At 44.1% G+C, this 16,253-nt stretch overlaps 1 protein-coding gene and 1 pseudogene across 2 annotated transcripts in view; one reads left to right on the top strand and one right to left on the bottom strand.

Moving 5' to 3' along the window:
• Positions 1–407: 407 nt before the first annotated feature.
• The window catches only part of GPRIN3 (GPRIN family member 3), a 67,579-nt gene continuing 51,733 nt past the window's right edge, over positions 408–16,253 (top strand). Inside the window, exon 1 of one of the 2 annotated variants that reach the window (XM_062199164.1) lies at positions 408–526. The gene's annotated coding sequence lies outside the window, so the exon portion shown is untranslated. Of the gene's footprint in view, positions 527–707; positions 777–16,253 lie in introns of those variants that run through there. The other variant, XM_062199165.1, reaches the window with a different exon arrangement.
• Positions 9,023–16,253, bottom strand: part of LOC133765315 (tigger transposable element-derived protein 1-like) — a 46,346-nt pseudogene continuing 39,115 nt past the window's right edge.

The following is a 16,253-nucleotide window of genomic DNA, read 5'->3' on the forward strand; positions in this document are numbered from 1 at the left end:
TCTCCTCGCAGCAGAACCAAGACCTGCCAGAACCCTGGCCAGTCCCACCTGGCGCACTTTCCTCCAGGGACCGGGAAGGCGGGGGAGGGGGCTCGGTAGGGGCGGGGCTCGGCGTCCCCTAGCGGCTACCGCCGGGGCCGCCGCCTGCTCAGCCCAAGCCCCCTGTACCCTGCTCTGCCTGGGCAGCGCTGGACAAATGGGCGCCGCCCGGGCCTGACGGATGAGCCGCTGGGCACGTGAACTCCCACCTCCAAATTGGCCCAGCGCCCGGCGGCGGCGGCTGCAGCGGCGCGCAAGGGGCAGCCGCGTCCCCGCCCCGCTGGCGCGCGCCGCCTCCGCTCTTTGCATAGTAATTTCAGTTGCTGATCGCCCAGAGCTTGCTCGCCTGAGCAGGACCGCAGGTCGTGGCCCTACAGAGCCCGCGGTGCGGCGCCCAGAGAGCTGGCGCCAGGGAGATGCGACGGGAAGCCCCCGCCACAGCGCAGGCGGTGGCCCCGCGGCGCCGGCGAGAGGCGGGCGGGAGCAGGTAGGCGACCTGAGGCCGCGCGAGGAGACGCCCCCCGCGCCACCTCCGCCCCGCGGCCGGCCCCGGGGACTCGAGCGTGGCTGGGTGCGCCGAGCCAATGGGGAGGGATTTGGTCCCATGGTTTTGCCAGGGGATCCTTTGCCTGTTGCTCGCGTCCCCATCCCATCCTGCGCTCCAGGAGGGGTGGACTTGCTCGCAGGTGATGGATTTCTCTGCAAGGTCATTGCTCCCTGACGCTCCGACTGTAAAGGTAAAAGGGGAAGAAGCCTGCTGCTCTTTGGCGAAGGAATTTATAATCAGTCGGGTTCACAAACTGGGAGAATAACCGAATGGAGGGGTGTGTGTGTGTGTGTGCGTGTGCGTGTGCGTGTGTGTGTGATTTTTCTCATTTCCCCGTGCTTATTCCCTGTAAGGTCAAAACCCTGTGGACGATATAATAGATATGCATTTATATGCGTGCGTGTTTATGGACATACATAGACACAGTTCCATGTACAGTTCTTCCCGAGGTAGCCAGAGGAAGGGCGGGCAGAGGTTGTTACAGGGAAATCATTGCAGAGACCTGTTTGGTGTCTAGAGGTGAACTTTGGAGCGACATTAAATCGGCGTAGAACCCGGAGTCGAGGAGTGGTTCTGTGGAGATGGGTTTTAGAAAGGTAGGAAGTGGATCTTCACACCACCCTGGCAGATGGCAAAGATGTAGGCAAAATTTCAGACGCAACAATGGACATTGGGAGAGGGGGTAAAAGGAGGGCTCCTGGACCCACACTGGGAAGTGCATTTGAGGTAGTGGGGAGGCAGGGAATCCAGATCGGGCTTCAGGGGCCTGCTGGAGAGGCCTGGGTTGGGGGAATCACTGCTTCGGGTGTAAGCAGTTCAAGGTGAAGGTGATGTGACTGTCCAGAAGGCAACTGAGGAGGGAGGAGGGGAGGGAGGGCTTCATGGGGGAGGGGAGAGACACAGCTCTGAGTGGTCACCCAAGCAGCAGCCAGCTTTTATTAAGGCATCTTCTTTCTCGCTCCTGTTCAAGCAGAACTTGGATCTGCTCCACTTAAATATTTTTTACAATACATCTGCTAAAGATTCGCTGGTCCATGTTTTTATTTTATTTTTGCAAGGAATCTGGGTCATGGTGGGACTAGAAGAAGCTGAAGTGTTTACAACACAGCGCGATTCAGAGAGGGAGTTGATGAAGGCTTAGCTTCATGAAATATTTACACATCTCTTGCGTGGGTTTTTGTTTGCTCTTGTTGGTGCTGATGCATATTTTACTTTGATAATGCTTTGAGTGTACTTCTCCCGAATGTGCTTATTTCCCAGTTAGAAACTAGTCTTTCTTTTCCATTGTGCTCACCATTGACTGCCCTGAGTAACAATTGTGGGACTAAAGATACATGAGTCATAGCACAAAGAAGAAAATCTTCTCTGTTGCTATCCCCAAATAGCAGGAGTTTGCATTAGAGACTGTTCTTTTGAAATAGAGCCACAAAGAACATTGTTTTACCTTTGTGTGTGTGTTTAGTGGGGGCACTAGGTGGTTGATTGGTAAACAGACAAACATGTAGTCATTGTTTTTGTGAGTCTAGATGTTATAGGATTGGAATTTATTTTGGAAACAGAGCAGAGGAGCTCATGGAGCACAGTGTATGGTATGTTGTGGTGTGGTGAGGCTTCATCTGATCTCTAACTAGACTTCTGTGAAAATGCTTAGGGAAGAAATGACAAGAGCCTCAGCCCCAGGGGAAGTGGAGGAGAAAAGCACTGTATGAATCAGATTGGACTCAAGTGGAGGGGAGGTGGATTCCACCAGGCTCTTTTGAAACTTGAGTGTTTTAATTACTGCAAAAGACTCGCCGGATGCGCTTCAGTATTTGTTCCTGCAACATTTTCTCGATTATGCTTCTTATACTCTTAAGAGAAACGTATTTAGATACAGCAATGCTTCCCTATGTGACTCTCCAGTCACCAAATCTGCAGCCGCCAGGGAAACACTAAAATATTGGTCACAGAATCACAAAAGCATCAAGTACCAGCCTCAGACAGTGAGGACACAATCTCATCCCAGCTCACACGCAGGCTCTGTCAGTGGCAGCTGCTTCTCCTCTTTTATGCATTTATTCACTCATTCACTTGTTCATTCATGCATTCAACATCCAAGCGCATTTATCCTGAACCAGATGTGGTCCTGGATTGTGGAATGGAAGACTGAACAGCACAGTCTCAGCCTACATGCTTTAGAAGGAGATGGATAGAAACAGCTAGCTAAATGCTGTGACAGAGTGCTGAGGAAGCCAGATTGCAGAGGTGGCAAGGACACGGGAAGTTTCTCGGTGCCCTGATGGATAAGAGGAAGGAGAAGGAGACACGGAAAGGCATTTCAGATACCAGGACCAAAATATGCGGAGTCCCAGGAAAACAAGTAGATGGAGGTGGTTGGAGGATGGAGAGGGAGACAAATGTGCCCACAAGCTCAAGTCCAGATCTGCCACCTCAACTGGCCAGCAGACCCTTTGACGTGCAGAAGTGAGGTAGACACATCTATCCTGAGGTTCTGTGGTTCAGATTCCTCGAATATCCATCTTTCTCATCCCTACAAACCATGGTTATCTTCATTTCCAATAGCCTGCTTAAAGAGGAGAAAAATCATAATTCTCTGCGCCTCAATGCTTTCATCCATGAAATGTCTAACACTTATTTTGGCATATGGGAAAATAAAGAATGGCGATTTAAGTTTTCTAGAAATTCAGGAAATCTTGTTTTTATGACATGGACATCATGGAAAAGGGATGGAAAATATGTGTATTCCAAGCACTTAATTGCCCCAGATGACTCCCAAAGCAAATGTGTGAGAGACTGAACACTTGAGTGGGCAAACAAGTAACTCAGAAACATGGGCTAAAGAGAGCCTGGAGGCCACATATAATTTTTAAATTATTTTTTCCATAGGAAAAATAGTCACAAAAGATTGGGAAATAATCAATAAGTACCCTTCTAGAATGGCACTTTTCAAATCATAGGTCCCAAGCACTGCAAAGTCAGTCTAGGTGTTCTGATCAGCAGTTTTACTCATGAAAGTAAAATAGATTGGGGAAACAGCCAAAAAGTGTGAATTAGCATTGTGCATGGAGCTTTTCAATGTTTGTTTATATGTATGTGTATACTGGACTGATATGTGGAATGTGTCTCTTACATCATGTTCCAAAAAGTCCAAAAGCTCTTACTCGAAGTGATACAAAGAAGGGATACTTCCAGTTTTCGAAATGCCAAAAGGTGACAAAGAGCTATGATGTACTCACCTTTGTGCAATATTGTAAGTAGCAAAATCGCCTTATTGAGAAAGGCAGGACTCGCTGGCTATAAAATCAGAGAACAAGATCTTGGGGACTTAATTTATCTGGAAGGGATTAAGGGGGAGATGGAACTTGAGCTAGTTTATGAAAGGCAGCTGGTGCGGGAAGGGATCGCAATCCAGGAGAAAGCAATGAATGAGGGGAGGAGGTCTCTGAAATCTGTTTAAGAATCATTTAGAAAAGATGAGCTCATCATTGTTGCATTATGGGTTGAGTCGCCACCTGCAATGCCAGCATCCTATATGGGTGCTGGTTTGTGTCCTGGCTGCTCCAATTCCCATCCAGCTCCCTGCTAGTGCGCCTAGGAAAGTGGCAGGAGATACCCAAATGCTTGGACCCCTGCACGTGCATGGGAGATCTGGAAGAAGCTCCAAGCTTCTGGCTTTGACCTGGCCCAGCCTAGGTAGTTGCAGCCATTTGGGGAATAAACCAACAGATAGAAGATCTCTCTCTCTCTCTCTCTCTCTCTCTCTCTCTCTCTTTCTCTTTCTCTCTCTGATTCTCTCTCTCTCTCCCTCTGTCTCTGTAACTTTGTCTTTCAAATAAATAAAGCAAATTTCTTTTAAAAAAAATCATTTAGAAAAGAAAAAAATCGGCGTCAAGTTGGAGGAAGAAAATTGCACTAGAGTTTCTATTTAGACTGCAACTTTACTCAAATTGTTAATTATTTTTCAATAAATGTTAATGTGTATATTTAAGGTGTACAACATGTTATGAGATACATATACAACAAAATCTTTACTATGGGAAAAGTTAATATAGCTGTCATTCCTGAAGTCACCCATTCTTTCACTCCTCTCTACCTGAAAAAACAACCATAATCCATTCATTTAGCAAAAATCCTTAATACAGTATGCTATTATTACCTTTATAATGTGGTACATTAGATCTTTAGACTACAGATCTGCTATGTCGTATACTTTAACCTACCCAACTCCTCCCTGTACCCACCTGTCCTCCCCCCACCACACACACTTGTGGTAACCACTGTTCTATTCTGTTTATTTGATTTTTTTCCTTTTGAGTTGTTACTTATTTTATATCTAGGATTTCATTTCCTACTACTACTGCTTTCAGAAAACCTAGCCAGATTGGCCATAACATCGTAAATCTGTCATTTCCGGCCAGCTTTTTATTTCTTTTGAAACAATCTACTGGTTGGGCCTTGATTCAATTGAATGTGATGATTGAACTACTGCAATTATGGGACACACCGCATTGCTGCATGATTATTTCGTGAGCTACAGTCAGAACACAGCTACAATCATTGGCACCCAGGGGCAAGAGTGGTCAGCTGGTTGTGATACATTGAGCAAGAGCTTCCAGTCTCTTCAGTGCACCTTCTCACAGGAGCACCCAGCGTGAAGCACTGGCAGCTCTAGAAGATAAACCAAAGCAGCTATAGCCATCCTCCCAGAAGGAAGGGCAGCATCTGCCATATTTTCTCATTTTCCTTGCTTTGTGACACGTCCATCATCCTGGCTAAATCTTTATTTTTAAAATTTTTACTCATTTATTTTATATAAAAAGCAGAGACAGACAGAGATCTCCCAATGGTTTGTTTTTCAAATGCTTACAGCAGCTAGGGCTGGGCAAGGCAAATGTTAAGAGCCAGAAATACAATTCAGGTCTCCCACATAGGTGGCAGGGACCCAAGTACTTGAATTATCACCTGCTTTCCTCTAGAGTGTGCACTAGCAGGAAGCTGGAATTGGAAGTGGAGCTAGGACTCCAGTGCAGGCACTAGGAGTCCCTTGATGTAGGTGTCCCAAGCCATGTCATAACACATAAGCCAAACTCCCCACTCAGTAAAATGTTTACATATGTTCATGTGCAGTTCTGGGAATTAACATCATTGTGTTTGGTGGTAGCCTAGTAGTTATTTTGAAGAGATCACGTTAGAGAAGAAAAATTTTACTTGTGTCTCTGAGAACTTTCTTGGTGGACTTCTTTCAGCTCTTGATACCTTTCCTGCAGAATAACACAGTATTACGATATTGAGACCCTCTTGTGTATGGGGATACCTCTAACCAGAAAGTAATGCCAGTTAAATTCGACTCAGCTGCTTGAATGAGTTCATTTGGAGTGCAATCAAATATGAACATTTGCTTTTTTATCAAAGATGAGAGGCCTCCCTTCATCTTCCTTTTCCACATGGGAGTGTTTAGATTTGTCATCATCTAACTTGTTTATTTTTACAAAAGAGTCAAGTTTGGAATAATAGAAATGTTTAGAGGATGCATTGAAACTGAAGAGACATTTATTAAATTTCATGGGGAAAATATATACACTCTTACAATTTAAATTACTTCCAGTCTTGAATGCCAGTGAGAACATTTTTCACACTTTTTAACTGGGCACATTGGAGTTGGCAACACAGCAATGGCTTTCTAATTTTTTCATGTCTGTAATTAGATTGTCAGCTTTATTTTGAAGCTCATCGTCTAATTGGGAGCCCAAATTATTATCACTGGGCAGAAATAACTGACCCTTGGCTGGAAGGTTAAACATAATGACTTCTTGAATTCTAATCGCAATCCAGATCTGAAGGTGGAATCTAGCAATCATTTTTTTAAAGATCCCCAAAAAATTCCAGTAGCCAGATTGGAAACCACTGCTTAATTTACACTTTTATTTACAAGGAAATCAGATAGTTACAGATGGATCCTAAGGAAGTTAATAATTTGCCCCAGGTCATGGTTGGAGCTGCGATGGACTCTAGCACTCCTCTTTCTACTTCCCCACTGAGTCTCCTCCCAGAGCAGGTGCAAAATTGAGAGTCAACATTGTAAAGCCTTTCCTTTTCTTTAATATTTATTTATTTATTTATTTATTTATTTGAAAGGGAGAGGTGGGAAAATAGAAAGGAGAGACAGAGAGAGAGAGATCTTCCATCCATTGGTTCACTCCCAAATGAACACAATGGCTAGGAATGGGCCAGGAGCCTGGAACTCCATCAAGGTCTTCCACATGGGTGGCAGGGGACCAAGTACTTGGGCCATCGTCTGCTACTTTCCCAGGTGCATCAGCAGGGAGCTGGATCAGAAGTGGAGCAGCCAGGACTCAAAAAGGCACTCATATAGCCAGTGCTTTGGCTCAGTAGGCTAATCCTCCACCTGCGGCGCTGGCACCAAGGGTTCTAGTCCCGGTTGGGGCGCTGGTTCTGTCCCGGTTGCTCCTCTTCCAGTCCAGCTCTCTGCTGTGGCCTGGGAAGGCAGTGGAGGATGGCCCAAGTGCTTGCGCCCTGCACCCACATGGGAGACCAGGAGGAAGCACCTGGTTCCTGGCTTCGGGTTGATGCAGCGCCGGCCGAGGCGGCCACCTGGGGGGTGAACCAACAGAAGGAAGACCTTTCTCTCTGTCTCTCTCTCACTGTCTAAATCTGCCTGTCCAAAAAAAAAAAAAGGCACTCATATCTGATCCTGGTGTAGCAGGCCACAGCTGGCAGCTTACCCACTGCCCCACAATGCCAGCCCCTTGTAAAAGCCTTTCTAAATTGTGCTTCAAAGACAGTGACCTCCATCTCTGTCCTCAAGAATCTGATGTTGTAGATAAATTGTGGAGATTGGGTGGCTGATCTGAGACGACTTTTTCTTGGCCTTATGTTCCCACCAAATTCCATTTAAAAATTGGACCCTAAACAGAGTGGAGACCCTAGCTGCTGCTAGGGAAGATTGATTTGGTTAGGATTCACAGCCCTGTAACACATGCAGAACTGAGAAAAACCTTGGAAGCTGGCAGTAAAAACCTTTAAAGTCACAGGCATCTCCCCAGGGACCTTGGTGATGCTAATTCAGTAAGGGACAGCTGGACAGAAATCTCCAAAGCCCCTAAAAAACAGCACTTGCATCAACGAATTCGCTGGGGAAAAAAAAGTTGCAGAGAATCCTCTTTTAAGCATGAATTGCAAACAGTGCTAGATCTAGTTTATGGGGAATAAGCAAATGCTATACTCAGGGGTGGGGGTGGGGGAACAGCCTTACCCGTCACAGTCACATGAAATCATTTGGTCTGGGCCTGCCAAGGCAAACTCAGGAAGGACTTGAAATTCAGTAATTCTATGGCAGGTTAATTCTTAAGTTGATAATTTTGTGTGGCCCGCAAATGATGTTGTAAACATCCAAATGGCCCTTGGCAGCAGGAAAAAAAACAGAATCAATTGATAGATTCTTGATAATTTTTCAGAGATATTGATTTCTAAATAACCTAAAAATTAGAACAACTATATTGTGTTTATGGGAGGCTCTTCTCTTTCTTTAAAATGCTCAATTTTGATTAAACAAAACGCTTGAGGCAATAAAGTGTGTAAACTATATTTTCTGAGTAATCGGAGCATCTCTACTTTGTTTCAATTGTCGTTGAAAATTTTCCTACAGTCCACCGCCTGTGCCTATGGGTCTGCCTTGGTAAGTACAATATGCCAAATATTATCGGGATTCAGAATTCTGCATCGCCTCCAGGTTCTTATTCTGAATTATGGCTGTGTAGGACTATGCTAAATATAATGTAAAGGGTTATTTCTTCTTTTTCTTCCTTTATGTTCTGTGATGTGAATGTAATTTTTCATGATATGTTTTTTAAAAAATTTTTATTTAAAAATGCAAAAGATATTTTGTTCATCACAGGCTCCACTTTGTTGGAGCTTGTCTTTGTACCTGCCATAACATCATTTTGAAATGCTCATTCCAACACTCTAAATGAGTTGCTCAACCCACTTAAAACATGGTTTAAAGCTCCATTAGTTCACAAAACCCTTCCTGATCCTAAAGCCCCATGTGCAAAACTCTCTTGTGCACAACATGGATTTTTTTTTATTTAGACTTAGTTGTATTGTTCTTTAAACATGCCTTTCTTTGAATTCACCTATAAATTATTTCTCCTTGAAACAGTGCCTGTGAAAATGCAGCAACTAGAACTTTAATGGCTACTAAGAATTTTAAGCAGAGCTAAGGTTAGTAATGAGTGTACATTTTCCCCTGCATCCTTGGGTGAGTGAAATTGCTTATGACAAATGGGCGTGGACGGTTTTTCTTGTTCTCATGTCGAACATGTTCGGAATGCAGTCAGAGAGTAACAATCCATCAATGCCAGGGTCAGAGGCTTGACTCTGATGAAGGAAGTGAAAATGCACTTGCAATCTCCTTTCTCATGGGGGATGATTTCTTATCTGCACATATGTATTCTCAGAGCAGAAGGCCGCTTTGTCACGAGCGTCTGAGAGCCCTTGGTGCACATCAGTTACCGTGGCTGGATGGGCCTCAGGTTTGGGAGCTGATCAGAATATAAAAACAGGCAGGACAATCATGCCCCACATTTATTAAGCCAATATTTAAAATTGATAAAATTCGGGCCAGAGCCGTGGCACAGTAGGTTAACCCTCCGCCTGCGGCACCAGCATCCCATATGGACACCGGTTCTAGCCCTGGCTGCTCCTCTTCTAATCCAGTTCTCTGCTGTGGCCTGGGATAGCAGTGGAGGATGGTCCAAGTGCTTGGGCCCCTGCACCCACATGGGAGACTGGGAAGAGGCTCCTGGCTCCTGGCTCCTGGCTTCAGATCAGCGCAGCTCCGGCCATTGCGGCCATTTGGGGAGTGAACCAGCAGACAGAAGACCTTTCTCTCTGTCTCTCTCTCCTTCACTGTCTGCAACTCTACCTCTCAAATAAATAAATAAAATCTTTTAAAAAATTCGTAAAATTTATTCTGCCCTAAATGTAAAGGCAACTTACACTGTCTGGGCTGGAGCTCAGTAACAGCAAGTGCCACCTCTTCACTTTACTACAGTCCCCTCTTCTCTCTGTTGTCTCTCTGACAGTGATGCTTCCTGGAAGACACGTGTACTCCACAGCTTCACTTCATTGTCTTGCCTACCTGGCACCTGTAGGTACCATGTTTGTGAAGTCTGTATGAGGTACAGAATGCCATGAAATTGATATGTCCAAATAAAGTGGAGAGGTCATTCTATGGATATAGTTAACTCCCATAAAGCACAGTGAGAGTCTACAAAGTTTTCATATATATATTCCATGAACGTTTAATGCCTGCAAATGTAGTTGATCTTGTCTGCTAGCAAGAGAACAGTGAGGTCCTTCATTTGTCTACTTGTTTGCTTGCATTTTACTATACTAAACATGGCAAATAAAAAATATTAACAGTTTTAACAGTGATTTATGTGTTCTTAACTTTAAAGACCCGTGCCTAAGATTTTGCATTGGATTGTTCTATGAAGCTTTGTTTGTTTGTTTAGTTAGTTATTTTGCGGGTTTTTTGTTGTTGTTGTTGTCTTGTTTTCCTTTGAGAGACAGAGGGTTCCATCTGTTAGTTCTCTCACCCAGTGCTTACAAAGGTCTTTGGCTAGGCAGGGCCAAAGCTACAAGCCAGTAACACAACCCAGGTCTCCCATGTGGGTGGCAGGAGCCCAATTCCTTGAGCCATCACTGCTGCCTCCCAGGGTGCAGGAACTTGGAGTCAGCAGCAGAGCTGAGACTTAAACCCAGGCACACTGATGGGGAATGCGTGTCTTAACCAGTGACTTACCTGCCAGCCAGCCAGCTGTCCTTTGTTTTACGTATTTTTTAAATGCACCATACTTTTGTTCTGTGTGCAACTTTTTACATGGACGCCAGACTTGCAGAGCCTGAAGCAACTCAGAGCATATCCCAATCTTTCAAGTATTCATATATTCTATTTAGTAGCTCCAGCAGCTGAGATCAATGGTCAAGCGTCCTATTGACTCATATCCCACTTTGTGGCTGAGTCTGTGCAGCTGAAATATGTTCACTGAATGACAGCACTTTGCTGTGTTTGCAGTCCATCTCGAGCTGGTCAGATCACCGCACAGACTGACCACCGATCATGTGGAACTGCTCTGTTTAAGGTGGCTGGCAATGAGGCGACTGCCTTAGGGTTGCAAATGAAGACAAATGCCCTCAGAGACAAGACAGAAAACCCAGGCAAATCTCCAATAGAAAACTCTCTCTGAAATCGCTCTTTCTTTCTCAACCTCTGCTGCTCTCCTTCCTCACACACACTTCACTGCGTACCACCCCCTCATCATGCCTCCTACTTTACTTCTAAAAACATCCTCTCATCTAATTATTAATCCTAAAGTGTCGGTGCCTCAGTACCTTCACTCCAAGAAGACAGGGCTGAAAATAGCATCAATTGAAGCTACCAGAGGACACAGTGCTACAGCAACTCTGCTGCTTTTGGAGAGAGTGACATTTCCTTGTGGAGTGATGACCCAGTGTTAAAGGGTTAGACACTGTGTCACCTGACATGTATTGATGATATATCAGAAACCCTAGGTTTAAAGATCTCTAGGGATAAAGTTACCTTTTCCTATCAGATTTTTATGTAATGCAAGCCTAGTTACACTGAACCATCTATGCTTTTTGAAGAAATTCTTCTCCTATTCCTCTGGTGGTTATTCTGGCGTGTGAAACTGTAGTGATGGATCTTTTTAAAGATCATCCCTCTGGGGTTTGTGGCTTTTGAGTGGTGAGGCTAACAGTCTCAGAGAGGAGTGGTAAAAGTTCATAACCTGAGCTGGACTGGATCAAGGGACATCAGTCCCTTTTGTTTTGCAAACTACATCAAAGCCCTCCTCCAACTGGAATTAGGAATTTCTTTGGGAGATGAGATATAGAATGTGGCATGGGATTGGCAGGGTGCCCTGTTTTAAGGAAGGTAGATTCCATGAATCATTTAATAAACCTGCACTGAACACTTAAAATTTTTTTAACTTTTATTTAATAAATATAAATTTCCAAAGTACAACTTTTTGGATTATAGCGGCTTTCCCCCCCATAACCTCCCTCCCACCCACAACCATCCCATCTCCCACTCCCTCTCCCATCCCATTCACATCAAGATTCATTTTCAATTATCTTTATATACAGAAGATCAATTTAGTATATACTAAGTAAAGATTTCAACTTAATATTTATGTTAAATCCTGTGCTATGTGCTAGGAATTTAGTGTTAAATGAAACATAGCCTGAACTCTCAAATAACTCCCAGATCACTGAAATAGTTAAAATTATTAATAGAGTTCAGCAAAGTTAGAACGGGCTCTTTTCCTGTTCAGCATCTCAGGGAACGCCCCTCATACCCTAACAGCCAGAGTTGCTTCTCTGTCTCAACCAAGCTCCCCCTACCTGTCTTCTCCTTCCTGTAGGCCCCCGCGAGTCAGCTTCATTTCCGTTTCTCCCCTTCAGCTTCACCACCTGCTTGCCACACCTGGTTCCTTTCTTATCAGCAAAGCCAAGTTGAAAACTAGGGGAAGTCTTCCCAGTGCTACACTTGCTGCTTAATGTTGTAGAAAATCCAAACACAGACGCCCATATTTCCAACTTTGTCCTAATGAAAATGCAATGGGTCCCAGTGGGGACAGAGGGGCAGATGTAGGGGCAAGAACTCATGCCAGTGCCTGCTGCTGCCTACTCCCTTACACTCTAGGAAATCTCTTCCTTGTGAGCACCCCAGAACCCCAATGTAACTCCTTTTTGTTCCTAGTCATGAAAACATCTACAAATACAAGTGAGATGAGTAAGAGTGACATTATTGTAGAAATAACTTTATTATCGAGATTGGTATAACTGACACTAGAGAAAATTGCTCTAAATTATTCCTTTAATAAATCACTGCTGTCACAGGAACTTTATCGTTGCTTGTAAATTGTTTTCGGTACACTGGTGTGCTTTAAGACTATTTAAAGGCTCCTATTTTAAATCACTGCTTAGACTTTCAGGGGTCATGTCCACCCATGGGGGATGATCTTGAACCAGATTATTACTAGGGAATGAGTCCCTTCCAGGATACCAGGAATACCTGGCAGTTTCCGTGGCTGCTCTGTGAAATACCCCGTGCCCTGTGGCTATCTTTTGTTTCCTAAGAAAGTGCTCATCACTTTTCATTGTTCTTCCTCTCAGAGGCAATTCATACCTCTGGAGTGCAAGTGATTCCACCTTTGTGTATTCACCATGATGGGGAAGGAGCCTTCATGCCTTGCAATTCACTGGGGAGCGACATTGGGAAAATGAGAGAAAGGGGAGCGGTGTGTTGTTGTGGCCCAGTAGCTTAGGTAGCTGCTTGCCTACAGCCCGAATTAGAGTGCCAGCCACTCTGCTTCTGATCTGGCTTCCTGCTGATGCATCCTGGGAGGCAGTGGACCATGTCTCAGGTGCTTGGGCCCCTGCCACCCATGTGGGAGACCCAGAGTTCTGGACTCTTGGCTTTAACCAGGCCCAGCCCTGGCTCTTGAGACCATTCAGGGAGTGAACCATAAACCAGAAGGTCTCTATCCCTCTGTTACTCATTCAAGTAGATGAAAATAAGTAAATAAATATTAAGGACAAAAAAACAATTAAAGCTAAAAAGGAGAAGGAAGAAGGCACCTTGGTTGTAGAACTAATGATGCTGAGTGGAAAAGAATGAAAGGCCAACCAAACACAAAGGGAAAGAGAGTGCAAAATCCAGGACGGGGGAGCAAGAGGCTAAGGAGAACCCTTTGGCCTCCTCTTGGCCCTACAGCATAGGAAAACACTAATACATTGAGCTTCATCCAGCTACTTTCCAGAGTACTGGGCAAGGGACAGACAATGCATTTGCAAACTCTCAGAGCTTCCTTCTTTAGGTTTTCCTGCCTGGGCATCCTGCTGACCCTATTTCTCATTTAAACAAATCTATGAAATTTCCTTTTCCTCCTTCTAGAGGTGAGGAAGTGGTTTTAATGACTGCTCCATGGTCTCACACGTGCTTGACTGTGCTGTTTCCGAATTCATGGTCATCCAACCTCCAAGGCCAGGGCCTTACCATCCTGCTATGCTGCAGTCCCCAGCCAGGTGTGGGTGATTTCAGAGAAGTTATAAACTCCGGGTCAGAATGTGAGGAATAGGCAGGGTTGCATGGGCTGCTTTCTTCTGACGTGGGTTTCATTTTGCATTGCTAAAAAGACAAACAAAAAAAATATGAAAGCTTCTGAATCAGCAGTAAGACTCTTTTTTTTTTTTTTTTTTTTTAACCAGAGTGAGTTTTAAAGACAGACATTTTCACTTAAAACTGGAAATCACCACACAGGCAAATTGGCAAACAGGACTTTTTAACAAAACATCCAGGTGACACATGTGTTCAGCAAACAGCATTTCTTTGTTTCTCAAAAGAAAAACCAAACATATTTCATACAGTCACGTGCAGGAACACGCAACACACAGAGGCATACACCACGCACGGAGAAGCCAGGCATGTGTCTTTGTTTAACTCTGCCTGCGGACTTTGGACCTGGAAACTATTTATAGAGCTAGTGTTTCCGTGATTGATGTGTTAATCATAGACATTCATTTACTTATGAAAGTTAAGCAATTCCTTGTTGTAGCTTACAGTAAGTGTTCTAGTTGCAAAATGACTGGGAGAAAAAGGTAATCTATGCACAGGAAGAACATTGGAGTCAAATTCTTTCTTAAATCTAGAGTTCTTATGAGTTAATGATTCTTCATAGGACTTGAGGCCATACCTATGTCTGTCCCTTTTGAAAATGAAAATTCACTCATCGTAAAAAAAAAAGCCACAATTTGTGCCTTATTTTTTTTAGTTCCTTCATAAGCAATTTATTTTTCCTTTTGTAAATTTTTAATTAATCTTTTATATATTTGACAGATAGAGTTAGACAGTGAGAGAGAGAGACAAAGAGAAAGGTCTTCCTTCCATTGGTTCACCCCCCAAGTGGCCGCCACGGCCGGAGCTATGCTGAAACCGAATCCAGGAGCCAGGTGCTTCCTCCTGGTCTCCCATGTGGGTGCAGGGCGCAAGCACTTGGGCCATCCTCCACTGCCTTCCCAGGCCACAGCTGAGAGCTGGACTGGAAGAGGAGCAACCGGGGCTAGAACCTGGTGCCCATATGGGATGCCGGTGCCTCAGGTGGAGGATTAACCACTGCGCTGGCCCCCTTTTGTAAATTTTTAAAAGTTTGTTTATTTGAGATGCATCAAGACAGAAAAGAAAACAGAGAAAGAGCGAGAGAGAAGAGACTTCCATCTGCTGGTTCACTCCCCAAATGCCCACAGTGGTCAAGGTTGGGCCAGACTTAAAACCAGGAACCTGGCACTCCATCTTGGTCTCCAACATGAGCGGCAAGAGCCCAGGTGCTTGCATCATTACCACTGCCTCTCAGTTTCTCCATTAACAGAAGGTGGAGTTAGGAACCCGAGCCAGACTCAAACTAGGCACTCTGATATGGGACATAAACATCTTAACCGCTAAGATAAACACCTGAGCTAAGTTTTTTCAATTTAAAAAATCGACAGTAGTCACCTAAGACACTAGTCTTACTCCTGAACTCTCGTCATCAATCTGGAATGTCTCTGCATCTTGTGACAATTCAAAACTCGGATTCTTGGTTCCAGGAGGTAGCACTGCTTATTGAAGGCAAATTTGCAGCAGTGTTCTGTGAGATGATCTTCGGTGGTGCACAGATTTATTTTTATTTTGGTAGATATGAACTTCTTTTAATATAGAAATATGTTCAGAATAAATTTAAGTACATTTTAAAAAATAATGTGCTATGAAAAATATATAACCACCATATCAAACAAGTGATTTCACAACACTCATTTATTAGGAGTAGGCTAATATTTTCAATTGGGCCACCTAAAGTTAATGTAATGAAGAAGTTAAAAAATGAATAAGAAGCACATAAGACAATAACCATGAAAGTAATACAAAAATGTCACAATCTGTGAAAGTGGAGCAAAAAGTCATGTCATCATTGCCAAGGACTGCTCAGATTTTCTCTAGAAATGAGATGATCGCTCCAAAAATCCATATGAAAAAGTTCAGCACTAATGCCGTCCTTCTTATTTTTTATTTAAAGTCACATTTTTATTCCTTGTTCTTGGCCATGTTTCCTGGACTATAGGTATCTTTAGTCTGTTTTAGAAGTTAGCCAAACCTTCTTATCTCTGTTTCCATCACTAGCACTGTGCCTTCATTCAGTTACGAAGGCACTCAGAATACAAACGCCCTAGTACTTGGTGTGTACCCCTATCATGTGGGCATGAAAGGAAGCTACAGAGTTCTTTACCTCTGACATCTCTGGACATGTGTCAGTGATTCAGACTGAGGTTAAAACCCTTAAGAAGGGCCTGATGCTGTGGCATCGTGGGCTAAGTGTCCACCTGTGGTGCCAGCCTCCCATATGGGTGCGGATTTGAGTCCCCACTGCTCCACTTCCAATCCAGCTCTCTGCTATGGCCTAGGAATCAGCCCAGCTCTGGCTGTTACTGCCATTTGGGAGTGAACCAGCAGATGGAAGACCTTTCTTTCTTTCTGTCCCTCTCTCTGTCCGTAACTGCCTCTCAAATAAATAAAATCTTAAAAAAA

Source organism: Lepus europaeus, chromosome 8 (assembly GCF_033115175.1).
Source record: "Lepus europaeus isolate LE1 chromosome 8, mLepTim1.pri, whole genome shotgun sequence".
Taxonomy (NCBI): Eukaryota; Metazoa; Chordata; class Mammalia; order Lagomorpha; family Leporidae; genus Lepus; species Lepus europaeus.